The 12701-nt window shown below is 38.1% G+C and overlaps 1 pseudogene across 1 annotated transcript in view; it reads right to left on the reverse strand.

Annotated features, from left to right (window-relative positions):
* Window positions 1-3302: 3302 nt before the first annotated feature.
* Window positions 3303-12701, reverse strand: part of LOC149165488 (uncharacterized) — a 46517-nt pseudogene continuing 37118 nt past the window's right edge. The window contains exons 2-3 of the transcript XR_016260755.1: window positions 4020-4244; window positions 3303-3521 (exon numbers count right to left, since the gene is read on the reverse strand). The product of XR_016260755.1 is annotated as an uncharacterized LOC149165488 (transcript). The remainder of the gene's footprint in view (window positions 3522-4019; window positions 4245-12701) is intronic.

Raw genomic sequence — 12701 nt, forward strand, 5'->3', positions numbered from 1 at the left:
GGCACACACACAAATTTAACACAGTTATCTTTGGACAAAATTTCCCGAAAAAACCCAACTTGGGAAAACCAATGCAGCAGTTGAGGGTTTTTATTATTAAGGAGCATTGAGAAATTATGAGTACAATAAATATCGCCAAACTGACGAATCTATCCAAGAGAAACACTGGAAGAAAATTCTCTGAGGGAAATTACCCTCTCCGAGCAATTATGACACTTGATTGCCTCTGAAAAGCTAGTCGTCCAACTAGCTCTATGAAGGTCCTACGTTACCCTAGTACAATCCCTCACACACTCCACCTGAATCAGCTATGAATCTAGTCGTCCTGCTTACCGCTGACTAAGAAACTCTCTCTCCTATAGTCTGTAAACACTTCTCGGCCTCTAGAACTAGAAACAAGCTTTCTTCAACAAAATCGAATTGCCCACTTGAGGCTCTGCACTGCCTCTACGCAAACTCCTGGAGAAAATTTTCGTCCTCCTCTTTCTGACTCTCCAGAACTGCAAAAAGTCCTCTAGACTCACTGTCTCTGCCCCTCTCTGTCTCTGCTTCCCTTCTCTAACTCGAACTCTTCCAACCATTGTCACTGCTCTCTGGAAAAAAATCTAACTGCCTAAGGAAATCGATCTCAAGTATGTGTCTCCATCTACCCATCGACTTCTTATAATCTCACGTTAGGATTCCAACAGCCAAGATTAAAACTTAAACCATGGCTAATATTATTTCCAAGTCCATATTATTTCCAAGTCAATCCGTGTAAATTTCTAGAGAAATCTCACCTTCCTCAATTAATTCTAATTTCTTATTAATTAATCATTTTCCCTAAGTTAGACTTAGGAAAAATTTAATTATTGATTAATTAACTTAATTAAGGCATCTCTAGGTGGATTTTCCTGAAACATTTTCTGGGTTATAGAGTCCTAGTGTTTCTGAGCCTCCCTGACAACTGTCGAGACTAGAACACCATTCGATGCTACAAAAACTAGCATACAAAGGGATTTTCAAGGTGTTCAATCCATTTATGCATTCAAAAATGCAATAACTCACACACACACACACACATACTATATATATATATATAAACCATGATCTATCAAGTGATGAGAGAGATCAATTATTTGGAAATGTAATTTTTTTAAAATTTTGCAGGGTTTTTGCCTAAAAACGATTTGGTTCCTATTGGCCCTTGTTAGATTCACCACCCAGTTATAAACAGTGTTCCATGAGGACTCCCCCCCCCCCCCCCCCCCCCCAGGGCTCTAGTTTCCTAGCTCCCCCGCACTCCAGGGACTTGGGGACGAGAAGGGGTCGTTTCTCAATGCTCCCAAAAAAACAGGGTACGCAAGGGAACATGCCAGGGGGTCATTTCCTTGTGCTGAGGGGTCGTTTCCGAAAAGGGGGTCGTGAGGGGTCGTGCGGGGTCGAGGAGGTACGTGGGGGGTTGAGAGGCCCGATTTTTTTAAATAAACTTTTGTTTATAATTAAAATTTAACATTAGTTTTAATACTTTAGGGTTTCAATTCTTTTTTTATAAATTTAATTCATTATTCACCCTGGCCCCTCACTCCATTCGCAAGACGTTCCTAGTTCCTCTGTAGCAGAGAGGAATTGGTTCACATATAGCTTCATCCACTCTATCAAGAGGAACAAGCTTACCTCTAAAAGAGCGGAGAAGTTAATTGATGTGCACAGTGCCCTACGTCTTGAGCATAGGAAGACACTTGAGTATTTGAAGGGGCCAACAACACAATGGGATGTTGATCCAAAGGATGATGCACAGGTAGATATGGAAGAGAGACTTGATGAGAGACAAATGGGGTTGGTTGGCGTGCCACTTAACATGTTTGAGAATGCTAGTGATTCAGATTCAGATGGTGATATGGTTGATCTTGATTTATTCATGCAGCAGCTAGAAGCAGAGACTAGCGGGGCATTACCTTGAGGCTTGTGCAAAATTATGATCGTTTATCTTTTGATATGTTGATGTTCTTATGTTATTCTGACTCTATAAAATTTTGACTCTTGATGTATCAGACTTGACTTTAGTCTTTTATAATTCTATAAAATTTTGACTCTTGATGTACGATGTATCAGACTTGACTTTTATAATTTTATGTCAATATTCACTATTCAGTTTTCAATGTTCATAGTAGGAAGTGGAACATCAATATGGTTTAAACTTTAATCATAATGTATGATGTATGATTATAAATTAGAATTTTAAATTTATATGATATTAGATAATGATATTCATATCAATGATCACGCTCTGCAACTTTTCAATTCAAACCCAATTGTCATAGTGGACTCAATTTATAAATTATATTTTATATTTATAAGTTTTTAAGACCCTCACGTCCCCCCACGTCCCCCCACGTTTCTTAAAAATTGGTGGGGAGCTTTTGCATAGGCCGCTCCCGCATATCCTCACCCCCTCATCCCGGAACCTTGGTGGAACATTGGTTATAAAAACACCCTTAGATGTCAAAACCAGTTCGTTCAAACAAAATTGATCGATTCTCAATTGTTCTCCATCTAAGTAGCAACATCATCTCCTTTACTAGATCAAGGGGCAATTCAATATGGTACTTCAACAGTTTGCACGATGATCCTCCTATGGGCCCCTACCAGAACAATGAAGGCATCATGCTATTTCCTTTACCTTGTTGAGTCCAACGGGTCGAAGTAAATGACTAAGCAATATTTCACATGTATGTTACTACAAATAAATGAATAATAGTGGAGAACGATAAATCAATACAACTGCGTATAACTAGAAAACCTTAAGTCCAATACGTCATACAAGTCGACATTACTTATCTTTTCATGTGGTGACGATATTTAGTATTTACAGCAAGATATTCTGGCTAATGACTGTCATCTCAAGGCATAGTTGTACTACTCTTTCAGGGTAACTATCTTCAGAAACTCGCTCTTTTGCATTAGAGACTCACTCTTTGGCATGTGATGTTTTGATAGAGTCCCTACTCATCTTCTTAAATTCAGAATAGCTTCTCCACTTGATTCCATCATACATATACCTATGCTCTTTTAGATTGATTCTACAATAGTATATCAGCTCTTGTACCTTACACATTTCATCATATATGTGCTCACTGCTAATAGATATTACTTCATGACGACTTTCTTCAATTAGTATGATTTCAAATGTGGTTTCCTAGTTTAGGAATAGTGTTGATAGTTTTTGGCAAGTGCTGGGCATGAAATATGAACTTTTAACATTTCTAATAGGTAAATATGTCATTTTTTTTACCTCGTCTACCATGGCAGAACATAATTATCCTCGTCTACCATGGCAGAACATAATTATCCTTGAATATGTGTTAGGTCATACCAAAGACTATAATTTCTGTTTTCTATGCCAAACAATGTTACAAACTTATCAACCATTCCCAAACTTGTGTGGCACAGACGCAAAATTCATCTGTCCCACAGCTCGTGCAACAGAAGCAACTTGATATGTTTACGCATGAATACAGGGTTCAAGAGCTCAATTAGACCTGAAAATTAAGCATTTACAAAATTGCATTAAAGGAAGGAAAAAGATAGGCCTAATCAAAAGCAAGAATATGTAAAATTTCCTATCAATTGATTTTATCACAACCATCAATTTTTCGAACATATTTGAAACATAATCAAAAGCAAAAATATGTAAAATTCCCTATCAATTAATTTTATTACAACCATTAATGTTTTCAAATCAAAAGCAAAAATTTGTAAAATTCCCTATCAATTAATTTTATTACAACCATAATGTTTTCAAACGTAAGTCGTACACAAATACACTTAAACTATTTAATAGGCTAGGCCAAATATTGAAATCGCAATGCTTTACAAAACCACACCCAGGAATCCTTTTAAAAACCAACCTCAAAAATTGAATATATGTTTGTAAAGTTACATCCAAAAGTTAATGAAAACCAACCTTCTAGAACATGAAATTATGATGCATTTCCAAATTTTTTTAAAAGAATCATTTGGAATAATTTGCAAATTACCTGTGAATTCCGCGATATTTTTGGTTATGATACCAAGCTGTGGAAGTTCAACATTTTTGTTTTAGCGACGTGTCAAGGTGCACCTTTGTTGTGATCAAGATGCATTAATTATCCAACTAACTTGGCAACCTAACTCCAAGAACCATGGCAATGGCAAGGAGCACTATGAGTGTTCCTTTTCCTCCGGGAACTAATTGAATACTTTTCTTGTTGACTCCCATGCCCCTGCGCATTTGGATAGCCTCTTAGTAACAAAATAATCATAAATTGTCAATGATAAAATTAACATGGAAACAAATATAACTACTTCAAGAGTTGCTAAAACAAATGGATGTTACAGTCAAGGAAATAAAAAGATTACAAAGCGTTTTATATATGATTATCATTTTATATATGGAAAATTCGTAATGTTTAGTAAATGGGTGTTACAGTTAGGAAAACAAAAATGGTGCTAAATGCTTTGGGTATGATTATCAATTTATAAATACTGGTAATGTTTCATAGGGATAAGGATGTTTGCTTTTCAATATAGCATGCAAACAATGATTGTTTCAAGAAAAAAGAGAAAAAATCAAGGCACTCAGCCCATCACGAGTGAAGAACATGTCTAAGAATCAAATATGAGTGAAGAACATGCTAAGACTGAAATATTAAGTTTATAAGTTAGGGTGGAAACAAAATTAACAACCTTTCTATGAGAATAAAATTAAGTGAAACAACATGTCAAGTGAGGAGTCTCACTAGCCTTGTGGAAATTAGCATAAAATGTTTCTAAATGTCCTAAAGCTCAAGTCATACTAATCTATTGATTGGACCAAGTGTACCATCGATGAATCACCAAAGATTTTGCTTCAGATTACTATTGGATATCCAAAGAATGAACTTACACTATGACCAAGCCCACCTTTTCAAAGGTGAAAGACCACCAATATACACATCAATGAGATCATTATCCCACTCTACCATGTTAAAGTTGCTACAATGACCCATTTAGACGTTGGCAAGGATAAAAGACATCCAATCCCATAATTTGTGTTTTACTAGTAAGATTATTAGGAGCATACACATGGTAGAATCACCACACAATGCATGCAAGATGATTATCTAACAAATGGATCCTAGCAATCATCAAGGAAACATCTTTCATGGTTCTACAATGTACCCAATTTTTCTTTGTAAACTTGAATTTCCCAAGTCTGTTTCAGCACTTGAGGTCATGTGGCACTACCTTGTCTCCACCGCAGTGGCTTGGCCAACTTTCACCTACTACAACCAGACTACATCTCTTCACTCAAGGTTTACCCTTAACTTCACCTTAAACTCCAATCTACCAAATGCAACCAAATTCATTCAATAATAGACACCAGTCCAACCATGGCCTTTAAAACATCCCAACAATACTTAGCCAATTTTTCAATACTTATCAACACAACACATTGCAAGGAACGTAACAATCATCCAAGTAAAGACACTACAACGCACATGTATAGGTGGCATCCAAGACAAATGCCTTGACTTTATTATGAAGAATGTTACAAATATACAAGAAGGAAGTTGCAATTCTACCTACAACTATATTACAAATGCACAATGAGTCTAAACCAATATTGCCTTTCACGCTTTCACCTTGTTAGAGTCAGTGTTTGCATACTGCCAGCAGTGATCAAAACTCCTCTTTTTATATCATATTAGGGTCCCATTATGAAAATTTTGTCATTCCACCTAGGTCCTCATTCAAAAATTTACTCACTGATGGTAGCCCAGGTCAAACAAACAAAAAAAACCTATTCTCCCTCAAAAATCAATACTTGTTAGCCCACCTTCATGTCTTACTGAGCATATATCAATCATAAAAGCTCATTTCATCATGTCTTTATGTCAGTCAAGTCAACATGGAGTCTGGTCATTCAAGGTCCCATTAGGTCACTAGGTTTCATTTTCCAAGGTTCAATAATACTCCATTTCACTGCATAAGGCTAGCAAAAAAGTATGAGAGTAAGCAAAATAATATCCCTTTTTCATTTAAAGAGGATTTGCAAACATGTAACCATGGTTGCCCAGTTCTAATTTTCATTTCAAGTATGAGTTTTATTTCAGATTGTAATTTTATTCCAAAAACAGAGATGTAATTTATTTTTATTTTTTATGTAATTTTATGTTCACTATATGTAATAAGTATTGTTCCTAAGCTGCCAACTCAAACTCTATATGTCAGTGTCATCAAAGCAAAGTCAAATGTAAAGAGTGCCAAACTCCAGCATCATCACTCTACAAAGAATAAAATCAAAGTGTAAAAGGTAATTAGCAAAGTTTTCAATGGTGAATTGAAACATTAAAAAGTGGGTTTTAAAGTCAAAAAATCAAATTCACTCAAGTATAAGAGCCTTCATAGCATCAAACTCAACTTCATTTGCCTCCTACCATCAATTGAGCAAACCCCAAGAGACCATTTCTCAAAGATCCTGGGCGAAATTGCAAAAACAGAGCAGGTGCTGCGCACTTCTTTCAGGCGCTACGCACTTCCTTTCGGCTCTGCGCACTTCCTTCAGGCGCTACGCAATTGCCAAAGAAAGGGCGCACTTCCTTCTAGCGCTGGCGCTGCTCACTTGTCCAGGAAAGCCAAAATCGCCTCCAAAGCTCCACCAACCTTGTATTCAACCTCCAGCGAGTAACAGATAAAGATAGCATCCTCCTTCCTCCTACAGTCATTTTTTATGGTGTTTTGAAAGTTTATTAAACATTTGGTGTTTTTCTCATACCAAAACCCTAGTATCTCCCTCAAAACCATCATTGCACTCTCAATTCCAAAATTTCATTCCCCTACACTTTCACAATTCCCTTTCCCTAAACCCATCTCCTTCAATTTCCCTTTCCCACTCCTTACTCCTAAAAACCACATTCCACCAACATTATAACTCCCTAGGGTTTTGACATTAAAACACCATGGCAGAAGAAGAAAAGAGAACATACAGTGAGGAACAAGAAACAGAGGTGAAGAGACCACACAAAGGGGGCAGAGTACTCAGATTTGAGCCAACAAATATCAGGGAACTCTTGGCATCTCCTATGGCTGTGACATCTTTCAAATATCTTGGTTGTTATGAATTCTGTGAGCAAATTCAAAAAGTCCAACACCATGCTATGTTGACTAGACTCTTCATATCTAAACTCCATGACAACCAAGTTACTCTAGCTGGTATCACTTTTACTATATCCACTGTCGTTATATCAGCTGCCACCAGGATCCCAGATGTTGGGGAGAAATGGTTCAAGCAAGGTGAGTTGGAGAAACATTACTATGATCCTTTCATAAAACCAAGGTACAGAAATGAGAGAAAGAGCTATTTTCCTTTTTCTCACCTCCAGGATAGATATGCCCCAATGATGAAATTTATCATGAAATACTTTTCATGCAAAGGTAGATTTTCTGGACTTTATTCCTAATCACATCCGGCTCTTAATGCATTTCACTAGGGTAAAGATGCTCAACATACCCTACTACCTTTTTCGGAGCATTGATAAGATGGCATATATTGTCCAGAAAAGAGAGTATGAACATCAGATGAAAAGTCTTTTCCATCATTCCCTCATCAAAATCATAGTCCTCTATCATCTCAATGAACTGAACATTGCATGGAGTACCTTCATAGCCAATCCCATATTCACTGATCCATCTATTCAGAATGTTCAAAATGTGCCTTCATCATCTCATCCTTCCACATCCATTCCTCCATCTCAGCCCATAGATCATGCATCATCATCAGATCAGTCTCTTTCACCATCACCATTTCATGAGCATATTGAGTCACCTAGCAAAGATGACATCAGTGAGCCGGAGTAGATTGAGCAAGTTGAGGTCATCAAGCCTAAAAGGGCAGATTTGGGCACATTGGCACACACTTATCAGAGAGGCCATAGGCAGGTGTTTGCCCCACAGATTGTGGGAGGGGCCTTGCCTTCTTCACCAACAAAACAGGTACACAAAGGCAAAGAGAATATGACAGAGACAGAGATTCAACATGAGGAGGAAGACCTCCATGAGACAGAGCAGGATTTTGACTTGGTTGACCTAGGTGAGCATGATGACAATGAGGACACTAGAATTGTCATCAAGGAAAAAGATGCACTCATCAGGGAGCTCCATACCAACTTAGAGAGGTCAAAATATATTATTTCATATTATGAACAAAAAAATCAGCATCTTCAAGCCAAACATGATGTCATGGAGATTCAACTCATCAAGGCAAAAAGGGAAGAAATGAAAGCCAAGGCATTGCTTGATGAGGCCTATGACAGGTATGGTGAACCTGAAGAAGAGCAAGAACCAAAAAGCAAACCTAGGACTAGAGGGCTGAAAAGAGCTCTAGAACTAGAGAAACAAAAGGAGGCTGAGCTTGCAAATCAGCTCACATGGAATGAGCAGTTTTCCATCTTGATTAATGAGAACCGGGAGCATTGGCTTGACAAGGTAAACCAACATTTAGAAAAGCTCCTAGACAAGGCCAATCAACAAAATGACATTTAGAGAAAGATGGCAAAACATTATGCCAATAGAGAAAGAAATGCAAGGGCAAAGCTCAAGGCAGCAAAGGCAAAAATTGAAGCCCTAACTCACCAAGAAGAGAAGAAGAAACTTGATATACTTACAGAGGCTTCACTCCAAGCCTAGCCACACCAACATCAGCCACTTCACCAATTTTGAAGCATTTTGGCTCATTTTTGCAAATTTTGTCTTTTTTGTGTTTTTGGACAATTTTATATCAACAGCATGGTCAAACGTGCAACGCCCTAGGCGCTACGCACTTTTTTGGGGCACTTTTTGAGCAAATGGAGACCACCACTGGATGCAAAATGACAAATACATCTAAGAAAACCATGTTTCTAGCCTTAGTTTGCAAAACTAGCAGGTGAAAATGGCAAAAAACAAGCAAAAAAATCATGTTTCTGAATCAATTTTGGCCTAGGCGCTGCGCATAGACCAGTGTTGGGAGAATCAACTTTTGGATGGTCAAATCAAGTCCATTTTGGAAACTGAAGGCAGATTTGGAAACTAGATAGGACAAGCTTTCCAATGAGCTATCTTGGGCTCAATTTGGACACTGGGAAGGTAGTCAAAAGCAGCCTACAAGATGGAGGGTGCACTTGACACTGTGAGGGCGCACTTGACAGAAAGATGGTGCACTTGACCATTTGCCTAATTTTTCACTGTTTTTCTCCAGATTTGATTTTCATCCTTGGAAATCAACCTTTTACTGATGTAATTGATGTTGTATATGTAGTTATGGTCCTTTTACTATTACCTAGGGTAAATACATTAGGTAAATAGACTTCATCAAGTCAAATGAATCAGTTTCAATGTAATTAGGGAGGAGTCACTCAGAGCTCCCTACACTCTAGGTATCAGTTCAGATTTTTGTGGATCTCTTCCTCAACTCAGGGATTCGACCCCTGAGGATGAGATAAGGTTGTTTTGATGTCTATATCTTCCCTTTCTTCACTCTTTTCAGAGGTTGGACTCAGTTGGATGTTGTACTAGTGATCAGAGACATTATTGTATTAGAATTTGGCCAGTTTTAATAGATGAGTTGCAGCTATTTCTTTGGGATACATGTGGTATGGATGTTTAGCATTGTTTCTTCTTTGTTATCATTTGTATGAATGTTTTGTAAGTTCATAAACCATTTCATGTCTGTTATATGGTAATTTTCAAGTTGATAGGCAAAATACATGTTTGTTCATGCTCTGTTTTGGGAAAGTTATCATAATTTGTCCATTTTTCTTCAGTTTAGGAAGAATACATCTCCTATGCTCTTCCTAACTCCTCATCAGTCTTAAACCATCTCACCAAATCACCTTTTAAGTGCTAAGCCTCCTGCCTACCTTGCCCCTTTGAATGTCTGCAATCATATCTGATTTGCCCTGACCTAGCCTCTTTGACCTAATACCCTCATCTAGCAATAACCCAATCAAATCAAATCAAAACAACCTTTGCACTTTATACCTAGCCTAAAACCCTAATCCATCCAACCCTCTTGGTTGTGATTCTTTGGAGAGAGCCCTCTCTGGCTTGGTAGGGCTAGCTACCAAGTCAAAAGATTGGTCTGTGGTTACCTCAGCTGGACTCTTCCTCAGCCTTGGAGATCCGGAGGAGTGATAACATACTAGCGCCATTGTCGAGGAACGAAAGATTCATTTTCCCTGGGTGTACGACAAGATTTCATTGGAATTTGGTCCTCTAGATGATAGGACTAAGTTTCACAAAGGTTGATTCCGTAATTGCAGTGTCAAGATTGTAGAGTTGGCTTCGAGGAGACAAACAAGATCAAAATCCAGATCCTGATCTAGCTGATTCAGTCAAAGATTTTCAGAGCTTGTTTGAAAAGCGAAGAAGTTTACAAATCACAAGTTCAATCAAACCTCATTCCATTGGTAAGCTCTTGATCATTACCTGTTTAAAATTTTCTCTTGAAGACATTCCTTTGTTGTGAAGTTTGAAGCTCTCTTTGTTCCGCTCAAGTCTGAAGTCTTTTACCTCACATAGTCTTTGACCCTGTTAAGATTTTGGCTCCGAAAAGATATACCAGGTCAAACCCTGACCCAAACCCTCCTCCTGTTGATGATCCTGAAAGATTGTTAAGAAAACCTAAAATCCCTTTCCCCAAGACTGAAAGCAAAAAAATTGGAAAGGACTACTTCCCTGCCAAATCAGATACTGAGTGTTGAGGATATTCCTTTTGATATTAAATTCGAGCTATCCTTATTTCGTTCGAAGTCTGAGTCTTGTCTTACAGAGATAGTGTTTGATCCCATAAAGTTTGACTCGTACTTACCCACCTCAAAATCTTTGTTTACTCAACCTTCTGCGAAATCCCAGTTTTCAAAACTTGAGCACGAGCTTTGGTCTAATTTTGATAAACTTCAAAGCCCAACTGATCAATTACAAATTACTGCAGAAAAAGCCTATATCCAGTATCAGCTTGAAAGTTTATCTTCTACCATACCCTCTACTGCACCTCCGAAAACATCCGTATTTGTGCCTCCATCTTCATCCCAACCCACACAACCCATTGTAGTTCCCATACACCCTCTCCCAGTGGTCATGGCGAGATTTGCTCCCTTAGTATTACCTGCTCAATTGGCAGCTTTACCTCAATCCTATGGTCAGAGACTTCCTCTTTTTGATGGCAATTAGGGAATCACAGCACAACAACATATTGACAAAATTGTTGATTTCATTGATTTAGAGGAGGTTGATGAAGATGATGCCAAAATGAGACTAATGGCTCAAAGTTTTTCTGGAGATGTGAAAAAATGGTTCCGTGGTTTGGCAGCTCGCTCCATTGATACTCCTCAAAGGCTAAATGAGTTGTTCTTAGCCAGGTGGCGGGAAAAGAAAAATCCATTGCAGATCTTGGCGGAATACAATACATTGAAAAGGAATTCAAACGAGACGGTTCAGGATTTTACTATAAGGTTCAATCAGATCTACAATTCCATTCCAGATAACATGAAACCTCCACCTGATTTGGCACTTCAACATTATCCAGATGCCTTTGATCCGGAGATGGCTTATCAACTAAGGGAAAGAGATCCTACAACTCTGGAAGAAATGCAGAATAATGCAGTGAGCATGGAAGCAAATTTGATGATTAAAAAGTCTCAGTTAAAACATGAGAAACTAGAGAAGAAAGTAACAATTAAAGAAGAACCTTCTTCTTCCACCAATCTTAAACTAGATACACTGATCAAAACCATGGAGAGGATGGTCGACCGAATGATAAATTCAGATAGACAGCTGGAGCCACAAGTCAGAAATCCGAATTTCAGAAACCAACAGCAGCCTCAGTACAAGATAAAACAAAGAGAGCAGAGAGCTCCTGAGGCATCAACATCTCAGCAGCAAATTCGGACACCCTTGCAGCAAAATTATGCTCAAGGAGAATTAGATGATGAAACAGCGATTGTCAAGGAAAACCACTTCTTCAGGGAAGATTACCATCCCATTTTCTTGACTGAAAATGAGGAGTATATCAAGAATACAGAAGAACCCAAAGATGAAGACTACATACTAGCGAATGACTATGCATTGGAAACCCAATCAAATGATTATTAAAGAGGATACTTGAATGCACTCAGCTCTCAACAGAAGCAATATTCCTTGAGAAACAGGGATGTCCCGATCACTCCCATTCAGAAAAGGACATCGCAGCAGAAGGATACCCAACAGAAGACAAATCCTCAATGTAATCAAAGTAAAGGTAAAGAGATGGTAGCAGCTAACCAAAACAAAGTAAATCAGCCATCTACAAGCAATCCAAACAAGGAACATGACAGTCAGAAGAAGGATCATAAATCAAAATATCAGCCCGAGAAAAGAGACATCATCCAAAGAGAGGTAGATAAATATGGCTCATTCAATCTAGAAACTGAAATTTCAAAGTTGAAAGTGTCAATCCCTCTTACTGAACTAGTCAAAAATAGCCATTACAAGTCTGATATAGTTAAAATGCTGAAAGTTGATCCTTTGTCCGACATGGTTAATGTTGAAGATGACCAGCTTGAATTAATTTTTGGTCCAGCCATAGATGGTCAGTCAGAAGATAGTGAGGTTCCTCCATTTTACCTAAGTCTATGAATCCACCAGTGCATTCTTCATATCTCCATGCTTGACTCCAGAGCCTC

This window comes from Pinus tabuliformis, chromosome 5_1, assembly GCF_031772625.1.
Source record: "Pinus tabuliformis cultivar Carrire ecotype Pingquan chromosome 5_1, CPIR1, whole genome shotgun sequence".
NCBI classification, from domain to species: domain Eukaryota; kingdom Viridiplantae; phylum Streptophyta; class Pinopsida; order Pinales; family Pinaceae; genus Pinus; species Pinus tabuliformis.